The sequence below is a fragment of the Pan paniscus genome, chromosome 11 (assembly GCF_029289425.2).
Source record: "Pan paniscus chromosome 11, NHGRI_mPanPan1-v2.0_pri, whole genome shotgun sequence".
In the NCBI taxonomy this organism is placed as follows: domain Eukaryota; kingdom Metazoa; phylum Chordata; class Mammalia; order Primates; family Hominidae; genus Pan; species Pan paniscus.
Window position 1 is genome coordinate 29135191 of NC_073260.2, and position 13597 is coordinate 29148787.

At 40.8% G+C, this 13597-nt stretch overlaps 1 long non-coding RNA gene across 1 annotated transcript in view; it reads right to left on the minus strand.

The window, feature by feature from the left end:
- Window positions 1–13597, minus strand: part of LOC103784842 (uncharacterized) — a 28591-nt gene that overhangs the window by 13510 nt on the left and 1484 nt on the right. The window contains exon 2 of the long non-coding RNA XR_610529.5: window positions 12240–12349. This is a non-coding gene — a long non-coding RNA (uncharacterized LOC103784842). The remainder of the gene's footprint in view (window positions 1–12239; window positions 12350–13597) is intronic.

Consider the following 13597-nt stretch of genomic DNA (forward strand, 5'->3'; position numbering starts at 1 on the left):
ACCATAAAACAACCCTTTTTACTATTACACAAAGTAGTAGTTTGTGAAATCAAAAAACAAACAAACAAACAAACAGAAAAAGGCCTGAAGTAAATAGAGATGAAACTCTATGCCTCAGTCCTTGTATTTCTACAAGAAAATATTGGCTCCCAAGAAGGTCTGATTATAGCTGCACATCTAAACTTGTTCTCCAACCCAGTGCTTTTAAGAATAAAGCTGATATTTTTATCTCTGTCAGTCTGACCCTTGTGTTTCCTTCCTAGTTGATTCCAAACTCATGAAAGGAGGCTGGAGTGTGATCACTTACCTCTTATAAAGCCCCCAAAGGGGGAAAGTGCTTGGAGAGATGACCTGAGGGAAGCCTGGTGTGCCTGGAGATACAGTGAGTGCAGGTGGAAAGCAGAATGAGATGAGTTCATGGGATAGATGGAGACCAGATCATACATGGTCTTGTGGCCATGGTAAGTATTAGTTTCATTCAGAGCCAATGAAAAAAACATTGAAAGGTTTCAAGTAGAGGAGTGACATATGAAGATTTTCATATAGTTGTGTAAAGAAAGGCTTATAGGGGATCAAACATAGTAGAAGGGAGATGAGTTACAAGAGTATGGCTGTGGTCCAGGTAAGAGATGAGGTAATGTTGTTAAAGCCCAATAGGTTCTTCTTGCCCACTGCACAGATAAAGCCAATACACTGAGATAGCAGAGAAAGAATTTAATTATCGCAAGGCAGCTGAGCAGGAGGACAGGAGAGGTTTCCCAAATCCGCCTTCCTGAGAGCTCAGAGGCTAGGGTTTTTAAGGATAGATTGGTGGGTAGAGGGTTAGGAAATGGGAAATGTTGTTTGGCTGGGGCAGGAATGAAATCATAGGCACTGAGTTCATTCCTAGGTGGGGGTGACCAGACAGGTGGTATCATTTGTTCCATCAGAATGCAAAGTCTGAAAAATATCTCCAACACCAGTCTTGGGTTTTACAAGAGTGACGTTATCTATAGGGGCAAGTAGGGAAGTTTTAAATCTTTTGAACACCAGCTACATGACTCCTGAGCAGTAAGCACATTAGGAAACCATGACTAGTTATCATTTAACTATGCATAGTTACAGAATTCAGGCCCCTCCCAAAATTCTAATTTTGTGGACTCTATTAGTTTTACAAAGGTGGTTTTGGTCCCCAAACAAGGAGGGGAATAGTTTTGGGAAGCAGCTATTATCATCCTTGCTTTAAGGTTAAACTATAAACTAAATTCCTCCCATAGTTAGCTTGGCCTACGCCCGGGAATGAGCAAGGGCAGTTATCTTCTGAGGTTAGAAGCAAGATTAAGTCAGTTATGTTAGATTTCTCTCACTGTCATAATTTTTGCAAAGGCAGTTCCAGTCTGACTCAGGGCAGTAGTAGTGGAATTTGAAATTAAGAAATGTGGATTAGGTGAAAATATTTTTTGGAGTTGAATTAGTACAATATATTCCTGTGTTATGTCTGGCAGATACTATTGGTTTTTGCCCCATCAAAATCCAGTCTTCTTTTTCTACAGTACACAGAACTCATGCTTTTTACCTGGGCACTTGGCTATCTAGAACAAAGATTATATTTCCCAGCCTCTTGTAGCTTGATGGGGCCATGTAATTAAGTGTTTGTTTGTTTGAGACGGAGTCTCACTCTGTCGCCCAGGCTGGAGTGCAATGGTGTGGTCTCAGCTCACTGCAACTCTGTCTCCCAGGTTCAAGCGACTCTTCGACCTCAGCCTCCCGAGTAGCTGGGACTACAGGTGCATGCCACCACACCCGGGTAATTTTTGTATTTTTAGTAGAGACGGGGTTTCACTGTGTTGCCAGGCTGGTCTTGAACTCCTGACCTCATGATCTGCCCGCCTTGGCCTCCCAAAGTGTTGGGATTACAGGCATGAGCCACTGTGCCTGGCCTTTAAGTTTTAATCAATGATAGGGATATAATATGTGCAACCGCTGGGACATATCCCTAAAGATAGAGGGAATGCCCTCCTTTTCTCTTCCCCCATCCTGATGCTTAGAACATGGGCTTTATGGCTAGAGCTGTCTCCTGAGCCATGAAAATAAGGACTAGAGTAGATTGCTTACAAAGATGGTCCCAGTGATTCATCTAATATTTATAGGTCAGCGCCTTTGCAATATAACTGTGATACTTCTTGAATAAAGAGATGTGGTCTATTTCCCCATCCCTTGAAACTGGATAGGCCTTGTGAATTTTTCTGACCAGTAGGTACAACAGAAGTAATATTGTAGGACTTACAAATCTAGACCCCAAGAAAGTTTGTAGCTTCCATTCTCACCCTCTTCAGACACTGCCCTGAAAAGAAGCTCAGTCTAACCTACTGGAGGATGAAAGGCCATGTGGACGGGACCCAAGGGCCCAGCCGTGAGCCACCAGGAACTACTCCACATACAAAACTAGATTCTTTAAAATTTTAATTTTCTGGTTTTATTTATTTATTTATTTTTGGGAAGGAGTTTCGCTCTTGTTGTCCAGGCTGGAGTGCAATGGCATGATCTCAGCTCACTGCAACCTCCACCTCCCAGGTTTAAGCGATTCTCCTGTCTCAGCCTTCTGAGATTACAGGGATTACAGGAGCCCGCCACCACACCCGGCTAATTTTTGTATTTTTAGTACAGATGAGGTTTCACCATGTTGGCCAAGCTGGTCTCGACCTCCTGACCTCAGGCGATCCACCCACCTCAGCCTCCCAAAGTGTGGGGATTACAGGCGTAAGCCACTGTGCCCGGCCAATTTTCTGGTTTTATTATTTAAAAGTTACCAGACTTGGAAGTTTACAATGAATCAATATAAAAGCTCTTACATTTGAACTTTTTTTTTCCAAAAATCAAAAGACGAGAAAACCAGAACTAAATCAAGATTGAAAATTGCCAAAGTGATTTTTTCCCTTTCTCCTTACTTTATTTATTTGTTTGTTAGTTTATACAGCATCTTGCTCTGTTGCCCAGGTTGGAGTGCAGTGGCCCAGTTGCAGCTCACTGCAACCTCCCCCTCCTAGGCTCAAATGATCCTCCCACCTCAGCCTCCCAAAGTGCTGAGATTACTTATAGATGTGAGCCACTGAACCGGGCCTCTCCTTACTTTAAACACCTTATCTTTAGGGCATTTATGCTTCTTATCTATTTGACTACAGTCAAGTTTGATCACTATAGAAGTTAAGCCATGATGGAGAACAAAATTGGTGGTTTAAACACAATTCAAATAATATCAGATTTCATACAGTCATTTTAGCCAGAATGCTTTCAATCGATCAAAAGTTCTTCCTTTTTGCCATTACAGCTTTACATTTCCTATTAAATATTTCCTAATTTTTTGGTCTGGAGAGTGTTTTTGCAAACCACCAATTGTGAACTCTCAGAAACACTTTTGTTAGCTCAATAAATTTATAGCATCTTTTTATGAATTAGGCTTTCCAAGCGCTTTATTGGAGTAAAGGCATCATTTATTAGCAAAGCAAAGAGGACCTCATATCTGGCAAAAGTTACTTACGTTTTTTAATCATGTTGTCTCTTCTATTTCCCTTTGCTGCTAAAGGTTCTTATTCAAGCACTGACCCTGCTTCCTTAGGAGGAGGGTTATGATAGAACATATGCTTTATAAACACACCAATTTACCATGATAAAAGCTCAAGGCCAATACAACATAAAAATCCAGTGATAACACGTTACATCTTGGCATATGCCACCTTGACTGTACCCTCAAAGTTGCCAACATCAAGAACAATTTTGAGTCAGCCAGGCACAGTTTTGGTGGCACACACCTATATTCCCAGCACTTTAAGAGGCCAAGGCAGGAGGATCACTTAAGCCCAGGAGTTTGAGACCAGCCCAGGCAAATAGTGAAATCCCATCTCTACAAAAAACACAAAAATTATCCGGGCATGGTGATGTGTGCCTGTGGTCCCAGCTACTCCAGAGGCTAAGGTAAGAGGATTGCTTGAGCCCGGGAGGCAGAGGTTGCAGTGAGCCGAGATTGCACCACTGCACTCCAGCCTGAGCGGCACAGCAAAACCCTGTCTCAAATAATAATAATAATAAATTTTTAAAGAGAAAATGTGTGAATGTACTTGGAGCATTTAATGACTTTTTTGCAGTCAAGTGATTTTTGAATGGTTCTAAGGTTAGACATCCTTGACAACCATGCATTTTAATGGCACTTTTACATTTGTTTATGTCTAAAAGATCCAATCACATAAAAAGTCTTTTTTGGGATCAGTCTCTTTTCCTTAAAGTTTATCTGTTCATGGCCGGGCGCGGTGGCTCACGCCTGTAATCCCAGCACTTTGGGAGGCTGAGGCGGGCGGATCACGAGGTCAGGAGATCGAGACCATCCTGGCTAACATGGTGAAACCCTGTCTCTACCAAAAATACAAAAAATTAGCTGGGTGCGGTGGCGGGCACCTGTAGTCCCGGCTACTAGGGAGGCTGAGGCAGGAGAATGGTGTGAACCTGGGAGGCGGAGCTTGCAGTGAGCCGAGATAGTGCCACTGGAGTCCTGCCTGGGCAAAAGAGCGAGGCTCTGTCTCAAAAAAAAATAAAATAAAATAAAGTTTATCTGTTCATAAAAATAATCGTGCGTGATTGCATTGTTCATAGAGTGCTACAGAAAGATTCAGAACACCAACACCCATATGGGTAAGGAGCAGATTAGAAATATACACTTACTGGTTAGTAGACATAGATAAGCAAGTTGTCCTCCCACCACAGCCAGGCTGTCTCCTGGCTTTAGACCAGTTGTTAATGGTACTGGGCAAAGATATTCTTCTGGTATTCACTCCTGTAGGAGTGATAAGGTTTCCAAAGTATGATTACAAGAACTGGTCTCACCTGGCTTCTACGGGAAAGGTTTCTCTTTCTTTTTCCTTTTTCTTCTCTCTTCTTTCTCTCTCTCTTTTTTATTACAATTTGCAAAGCATATTTATTTACATTAGATTATTTGGTAAAGGCAGAATAGATATCCTTATCCTTATTTTTAACAGTTCAGTAGTTTTTAGCATATTCCCAAAGTTATGCAACTATCACCATTATCCAATTCTAGGATTTTTTTTTTTTTTTTTTTTTTTTGAGACTGAGTCTCACCCTGTCGCCCAGGCTGGAGTGCAGTGGCGCCATCTCGGCTCACTGCAACCTCCACCTCCCAGGTTCAAGCAATTCTCCTGCCCAGCCTCCCGAGTAACTGGGATTACAGGTGCACGCCACCCCGCCCAGCTAATTTTTGTATTTTTAGTGTTTCTGTATTTTAATAATTTTTTTATTTTTAGCCCGGCTAATTTTTGTATTTTTGTATTTTTAGTAAAGATGGGGTTTCACCAGTTTGAGCTGGTCTCAAACTCCTGACCTCATGATCTGCCCGCCTCAGCCTCCCAAAGTGCTGGGATTACAGGCGTGAGCGCTCCCAAAGTGCTGGGATTACAGGCACACCTGGCCCAATTCTAGAATATTTTCAAGGCCTCAAAAAGAATCTGCTACCATACCATTACTAGTCACTACCCATTCTCACGTCCCCTGGTTTCTGGACCACTAATGTATTTACTGACTCTCTGGATTTGCCTATTCTGGACATTTCATACAAATGTGGCCTTTTCTGTGTGGTTCATCATGTTGTGGCACATGTCGGAACTTTATTCCACTTTATGGCTGAATAATATTCCATCATATGAATATATGACCTTTTGTTATCCATTCATTAGTTAATAAACATTTGGGTTGTTTCTATCCAGGCTGTTAAGAATAATGCTCCTACGAACACTCACATGAAAGTGTTTGTGTATACGTGTGTTCAACTTTGTTGGATATATACAGAACAGAATTGTTAGATCATATGGTAACTGTGTTTAACTTATCGAGGAACTATCAAACTCTTCCACAGAGCTGCACCATTCTTCAGTCCCACTAGCGATATATGAGAGCTCTAATTTCTCCAGATCCTTACCAATACTTGTTATTGTCTGTATTTTTTATTATAGCCATCTTAGTGGGTGCAAAATATCTCATTGTATTTTTTTCTCTTTCCTTCAACTTTTAAGTTCCAGGGTACATGTACAGGATCTCATTGTAGTTTTTATTTGCACTTTCCTAATGTTGACCTTATTTTCATGTGCTTATTGTCCATTTGTATATCTTCTTTGGATAAATGCCTATTCAAATCCTTTGCCTATTTTTAAGATGGGTTATCTTTTTATTGTTAAATCCTAAGAGTTCTCTATGTATTCTAGATGCAAGTCCCTTATCGGATATGACTTATAAATATGTTCTCCCACACTGCGGGTTTTTTCACTTTCTTCTTCTTCTTTTTTTTTTTTTTTTGAGACCGAGTCTCACTCTGTTGCCCAGGCTGGAGTGCAGTGGTACAATCTTGGTTCACCACAACGGCCACCTACCGGGTTCAAGCGATTCTCCTGCCTCAGGCTCCCAAGTAGCTGGGACTACAGGTGCACATCACCATACCCAGCTAATTTTGGTATTTTTAGTAGAGACGGGATTCACTATGTTGGCCAGGCTGGTCTTGAACTCATGACCTCGTGATCCGCCTGCCTCAGCCTCCCAAAGTGCTGGGATTACAGGCGTGAGCCACCTTGCCCAGCCCTTTTTTTTTACTTTTCTACAGTAGAATCAATCTTTTTAGTTTCTTGATGGTGTCTTTTGAAACACAATTTTTTTAAAATTTTGAATAAGTCTAATTTTATCTATTTTTTATGTGGTTGTTCTTTTGGTGTCATATCTAAGAAATCATTGCCTAATCCAAGGTCATAAAAATTTACACCTGTATTTCCTTTTAAAGAGTTTTAATTTTATGTATTTGATCCATTTTGAGTTAATTTCTGTTACTGGTGTGAGACAGGACCCAATTTCATTCTCTTGCATGTCTATGTACAGCTGTCCTAGCATCATCTGTTGAAAAGACTCTGCTTTCCCCACTGAATGATCTTGTACCTTTGTTAAGGTCAATTGACTATAGATTTATGGGTTTATTTCTGGACTCTCAATTCTATTATGTCTGTCTTATGCTAGTACCATACTGCCGTTTTTTGTTTGGTTGGTTTGTTTTTATTTTTATGGATACATAATTGTTGTGCATTAATACCATACTGTTTTGATTACTGTAGCTTTGTAGTAAGTGTTGAAATCAAGAAGTGTAAGTTCTTCAACTTTGTTCTTCTTCAAGATTGTTTTTGGCTATTCTGTGCCCCTTACATTTTCATATAAATTTTACAATCAGCTTGTCAACTTCAGCAAAAAAAAAAAAACAAAAGCACCTGAGATTTTTGATAAGAATTATGTTGAATCTGTAGGTCAACTTGGAGCGTACTGCCATCTTAACAATATTGTCTTCCAGTCCATAAACATGAGATGTATTTCCATTTATTTAACTCTTTAATTTCTTTTTCTTTTTTTTTTTTTTTTTTTGAGTCAAGGTCTTACTCTCACAGGGTCTCAGGCTGGAGTGCAGTGGTGCAATCTTGGCTCAGTGCAACCTCTGCCTCCTGAGTAGCTGGGACTTCAGGCACCCACCACCATGCTCAGCATTTTTTTTTTTTTTTTTTTTTGAGACGGAGTCTCGGAGTCTCACTCTGTCACCCAGGCTGGAGTGCAGTGGTGCGATCTCGGCTCACTGCAACCTCCACCTCCCAGGTTCAAGCAATTCTCCTACCTCAGCCTCCTGAGTAGCTGGGACTACAGGCGCACGCCACCACGCCGGCTAATTTTTTGTATTTTAGTAGAGACAGGGTTTCACCATGTTGCCCAGGCTGGTCTCGAGCTCCTGAGCTCAGGCAATCCACCCACCTTGGCCTCCCAAAGTGCTAGGATTATAGGCATGAGCCACCGCGCCCAGCCTTGGCTAATTTTTGTATGCTTTTGTAGAGACGGAGTTTCACCATGTTGCTCAGGCTGGTCTCGAACTCCTGAGTTCAAGCAATCCACTCTCCTCAGCCTCCCAAAAAGCTAGGATTACAGGGATGAGCCACCATGCCCAGGAACTCTTTATTTCTTTCAACAACGTTTTATAGTTTTTGCTGTATAAGCCTTGTACTTCCTTTATTAAATTTATACCAAAGTCATTATTTTTTAATTTTATATATTTAGTTTATATCCTGCATCCTTGCTGAACTTGTTTATTAGTTATAATAGTTTTCAAGTTCCTTAAGATCTTCTATATACACCAAGAAACCATTGATTTTACTTTCTGTCACTATAGACTTGCCTGTTCTAGAACTTCATATGAATGAATTCATTTAATCCTTAGTGTCTGGCTTCTTTCACTCATGTCATCTGCAACCGGAGACAGTTTTGCTTGTACTTTTCCAATCTGGATTCCTTTTATTTCTTTTTTTAATCGGATTTTATTTTCTTGTTTTTAGACACGCCCAGGCTGGAGTGCAGTAAAGCAATCTTGGCTCACTACAACCTCCACCTCCCGCCTCCCTGGTTCAAGCGATTCTTGTGCCTTAGCCTCCCAAGTAGCTGGGACTACAGGCACGAGCCACCAAGCGTGGCTAATTTTTGTATTTCTAGTAGAGACGGGGTTTCACCATGTTGGCCATGCTAGTCTCAAACTCCTGGCTTCAAGTGATCCACCCACCTCGGCCTCCCAAAGTGCTAGGATTACAGGCAGGAGCCAATGCGCCCCGCTAGGATCCCTTTATTTTTCTTGCCCAGTTGCTCTGTTGAGAACTGGTAGCACAACATTGAGTGGAAGTAATGAGAGCAGACATCCCTGTATTTTACCTGATCCTAGCATATAAGGAGGATTCTTACCCTACCTTTCTTAGTTATGTGCAGCTCTTGAAGCATTAATGTGGATGGCTCCATCTCCTTTGTAAAGAGGACACCAAGTTCTTTTTACTTGTATGCTTCCCTCAGTGGTTCTCCACGTCTCAGCATTTAAGGTAAGTTTGGTAGATCACCCAATTAACTTGTCTATGCTTAATATCTGTATCTTATTTGAAGGCTACCATTGCTATAAAAGGCTTATCAACTTTTGCATGCACTTTCACTTAGCCATGCTTAGAATTTTTGTGGCCCAAGTTAGAGCTCTGCTGAAATGTTTCAACTTATCTTTGTTCCCTTACATATTTTTATGTTTTTATGTATTTTAATGTCTTGACAGATGGTTTTTGTGCCTAGACAGGATTATTCAAAGACCACATGTTTTACAGTTTAAATAAACTTTATTGAGGGTATTATTTGTATCCATAATAAAATGTACCTCTTTTTAGTGCATTTTTCCATGAGGTGTAGAAAATGTACAGACCTACGTAATCACCAAAAAGTTTCCCGTGCCTTACTGCAATCCTCCCACCCCAACACCAAGAAACCATTGATTTACTTTCTGTCACTATAGACTTACCTATTCTAGAACTTCATAGGAACGAGTTAGTACGATCTTTAGTGTCTGGCTTCTTCCACTCAGTGGTGCTTTTTATATTTACTCATGTTTTTGTGTATATAAGCATTTTGTTCCTTTTTGTTGCTGAGAAGTATTCTATTGTATGGACATATCACATTTATTATTATTTCACCTGTTGGTGAACATTTGGCTTGTTTTTAGTTTAGAGCTATCATGAATAAAGCTGCTCCCAACATTCATATGCAAGTCCTTATATACATGTGTTTTAATTTTTGGAGGGTAAATGCCTAGAAGTGGAATTACTAGGTCATATGGTAAATGTGTGTTTAACTTCATTAAAAACAAAAACAAAAAACAAAACTTGCCAAACTGTTTTTCAAAGTGGGTGTACAATTTTATAATCCTACCAGTGAAGTATGAATTATTTCCAATTAGTCACAATCTTGCCAGCATGTGGTAGTGTCTGTGTGTGTGTGTTTTGTTTTGTTTTAATTTTACCAGCCTAGAGGTCACATAGTGGTATCTTATTATGGTTTTAATTTGAATTGCGCTGGTGACGAATGATGTTGAGCAATCCATCTGTTTATGTGCTTACTGGTCATTTATATATCTTCTCTTTCTTTTGAGAAAAAGTCCCAGGCTGGAGTGCAGTGGCACCATCTCGGCTCACTGCAACCTCCGCCTCCTGCATTCAAGCGATTCTCCTGCCTCAGCCTCTTGATATATATCTTCTTTTAAGAAGTATGTGTTCAAATCTATTGCCATGTTTTTACTGCTTATTTGTCTTCCCATTATTGAGCTGTAACAGATCCCTATACATTCTGAATGTAGGTCCTTTGTTAGAAGTATGTATTGAGCATACTTTCTTCCAGTCACAGACTGGGAGAAATTTATTTATTCATTTTCATTTATTTTTAAGCAATGGTTTTCAAAGAGCAGAGATTTTTAGTTTTTATAATTTATTCTATTTATTTTTATTTTCTTGAGATGATTCTGTTACCAGTGGAAGAGATCCAAGTTACCCTGAATTATTAGCGGCGATCTGTACACATCTGCAGCAACTTCGTCCTTGCCTCCTCAGAAGAATTCGACTTCATCTCAGGATTTTATAGGCTTACCTCTTTCCCGTGATTCTTCCCTCAGGGTGGGCTGCCTGCCTGCCTAGTGCCTGCCCCCTTACCCTTGGGAATTGAGCACACACAGCGTGTTTAGGAAGTCATATGCATGCCTATCTGAGACTTTCTTCCCTTTTTCCGGAAGAGCCTGCCTGGAATGTCTTATTTTGCCATTTTGTCTCTTAGTGCACATGCCCAGGCAGTTTCTTCTCCCGGGCATCTGGATTCATTTAACACTTTAATGTTAACAGCTGTGGATCACCAGGAAATGGCCTCTCCCTGGCACCCTGGGTAGGCTGCCACATTATCGTTTTTAGAGTGGTGGTGTGATAATTGTCCAACCATCACCTGACATTCCTAGTGGGTGGGTGGAGAGCCCTCTCCTGCCTCACTCATGCCTATCTAACTACTTATAACAATACCCACTAGAACATACATCCCTTCACAGGGGATGCAAGACTGCTAGCTTCCCCCATTTTTAAAAAATTATTTTTTAATTGACAAGTGAAACTTGTATATATTGATGGTGTACAACATATTTTGATATATGTATACAATGTAGAATGGCTAAATCAAGCTAATTAACATATGCATCACCTCACATATTTGTGTGTGTGTGTTGTGAGAAGCCAAATTTATTAACTTTTTCATTTATAGCCAGTGATTTCTGTGTTCTGCCTAAGAAATATTTGCCTACCTCAAGGTTGCAAAGATTATCTCTAATGTCTTCTTGCAGGAGTTCCTTGGTAAATTTTAAGTAATTTTATGGCACGCTGTAAAGGTCAAGTTCCTTTTTCTTTCAAAAAAAAATTTTTTTTTCTTTCTAAAAATCTGGGATTTTGGAAGAAGAAAGAATCTGGATGCAGCAAAGGGAAGCACTTGCCTTACCGCCTGGCCGTGACATACATGGAGCATCGTATGTCATGCAATGATATACACTGAGAGGGGCAAAACTTTCGGTTAAAGCAAAAGAAACATCTGGGAATACAGTGGTGCTTGCTGAATCCAGATGATTCCATGCTACATGGTGAAAGGGCTCAAGGGGGCAGCAAGGGTGACCACTGGACCAAATTAAGGGCTATAAGGAGCAGTGATGTGCGGGGTAGGTTACTCACGGGGGTTATTATATTATCTGAAATTTACATTAAAATACTTGGCAATTAAAGTGTGATATAGTTATGCATAAATTAGTTTTTACAATCTAAATAGTTAACATTTGATGTGTTGTAATATACGGCACATTAGCATAAGGGATGTCAGATATTTTTCACTGGTGAAATGAGGGGTACTTAATATATGCGGATGGGCTTGAAAACTGTGCTGATACTTCCCACCCTTCATGGACAGAGTATAAGAATTAGTGAACATTGGATATGACTAGGTGACCTCTTTGAATCTCAATTTCTTTCTCTGTAAAATAGGAAAAATAATGTCTATCTTCTAAGGGATATTGAGAGGAATGATAAGACACGCCCAGCTCTAGGCTTGGCATTTAATGACTGTCCCACCCAGGTTAATTTGTTCCTTTTCCTTCTACCACTTTTTTTACTGTAGTACTTTGAGCTCCTGATTTTATGTCACTTACCACATTCTCTTTTGAGTCCCCATCTCAACTCTCTTGCTAGACACAGTCTTGAAGCTTAACTAATGCTGGCCTCCCTCTGAAGGTCCCACGGCAAAGCTCATCAAATCTTAGTGTACCCAATCACCTGAGATGCTTTTTAAAAATGCAGATTACAAAGCCTTACCTCAAAAGACTGATTCTGTATGTCTGTCTGGGTGTGGTCCAGGAATGTGCAGTATCATCGAGCACGTTTGGCTATGATGAATGAGGTGGTCAAGAACCACTCAGAGACACCTGGGATGTGAGAAAAACTTGTTTCAGAAATCCTACAATTGCATTTTCTTCAAATTCGAGTTGAGACACAAACAAAGACAGCTGACCCAGTTCTCCAGTCCCATGTGGAGGCTGGACTCAGCTGACCCAGGCCTGAAGCAGGCCCATCACCCTTGTTACATGTTTCCGCCCTTCTGGGTGACATAAAAATATCATTTTTGCTGGTCTGGCAGCAATCTCCCCTTTTCTGGTAACCCCCTGGATTTTCCCTACTCTTAGTGCAAAGCTTCAAGCAAGGCTAATCCCTTTCCCCACCATGAAAGTGAAGGTCAGCCTCTCAGACATTTACAAGAACAAGGAAGAGGAACACTCTTCCTGTAGAGATACTAAACTAGTAAGAACCTAAGTCTGGAGCTGCCTACTCCACTCTTACATAGAGTGCCTACTTGAGAATGAAACTAAGAGAGACGGTGCCCTTTGACATCATTAGGCCCCTGGGGTTCTTGCTAATCTGAGTTACTAATTCTCTTTTGGCTTTACGTCAGTTTGAGCTAGAATTTCTCCTTGCAACTGAAAATTCGGACTAACACACAGAGCCTCTACATTTCTCTGCACAAATGAACCCTTCCTCTCTGGGCAGTCCCAAATAATTCCCCTGTACCTCACTCTCCTTAAAGAACGTCACCTCCTTGCCACAAATGCAGGGAACCTGCTCCTTGGGACCAGGTCCGGCCCACTTTTCTTTCTTCCTTGCAGGGAAAAAAAAGGCCTTTTCCTTTGAGGCTTATGTTACGGAGCTCACTGTTCATTACTACTGTCTTCATTACTTAATTCATTTAAGACTGACACCTGTTTTATAGTCTCTCCTTCCACCCTAGCTCTGCCATCATTCCAGATGGATCTCATCACTCATTTAATAGCCTATAATCATAGTTCATGTAGCATTCACTACACACCAGGCATGGTTCTAAGCATTTTACATATATTTTAGTTCACTCAACCCTTATAATAGCGCAAGCTATTATTACGCCCACTTCTCACATAAGGAAACTGAGGCACAAAAAGTCTATTTAGACTTGCCTAGAGTTACCCAGCCATGAAGTGGTAGAGTAGGCATGAGGACAACGGAGTCAAATTGCAGAGTCCAGACTGGCTTCCCAGTTCCTTATAACTGTACCATCCTCCACATCTACTCTGCATTGGTTCTGTGGAGGTGGGAGAGAGGGAGTACCTCCTTCACTGAGTCACTGGACATTTGGAAGGTCTTTG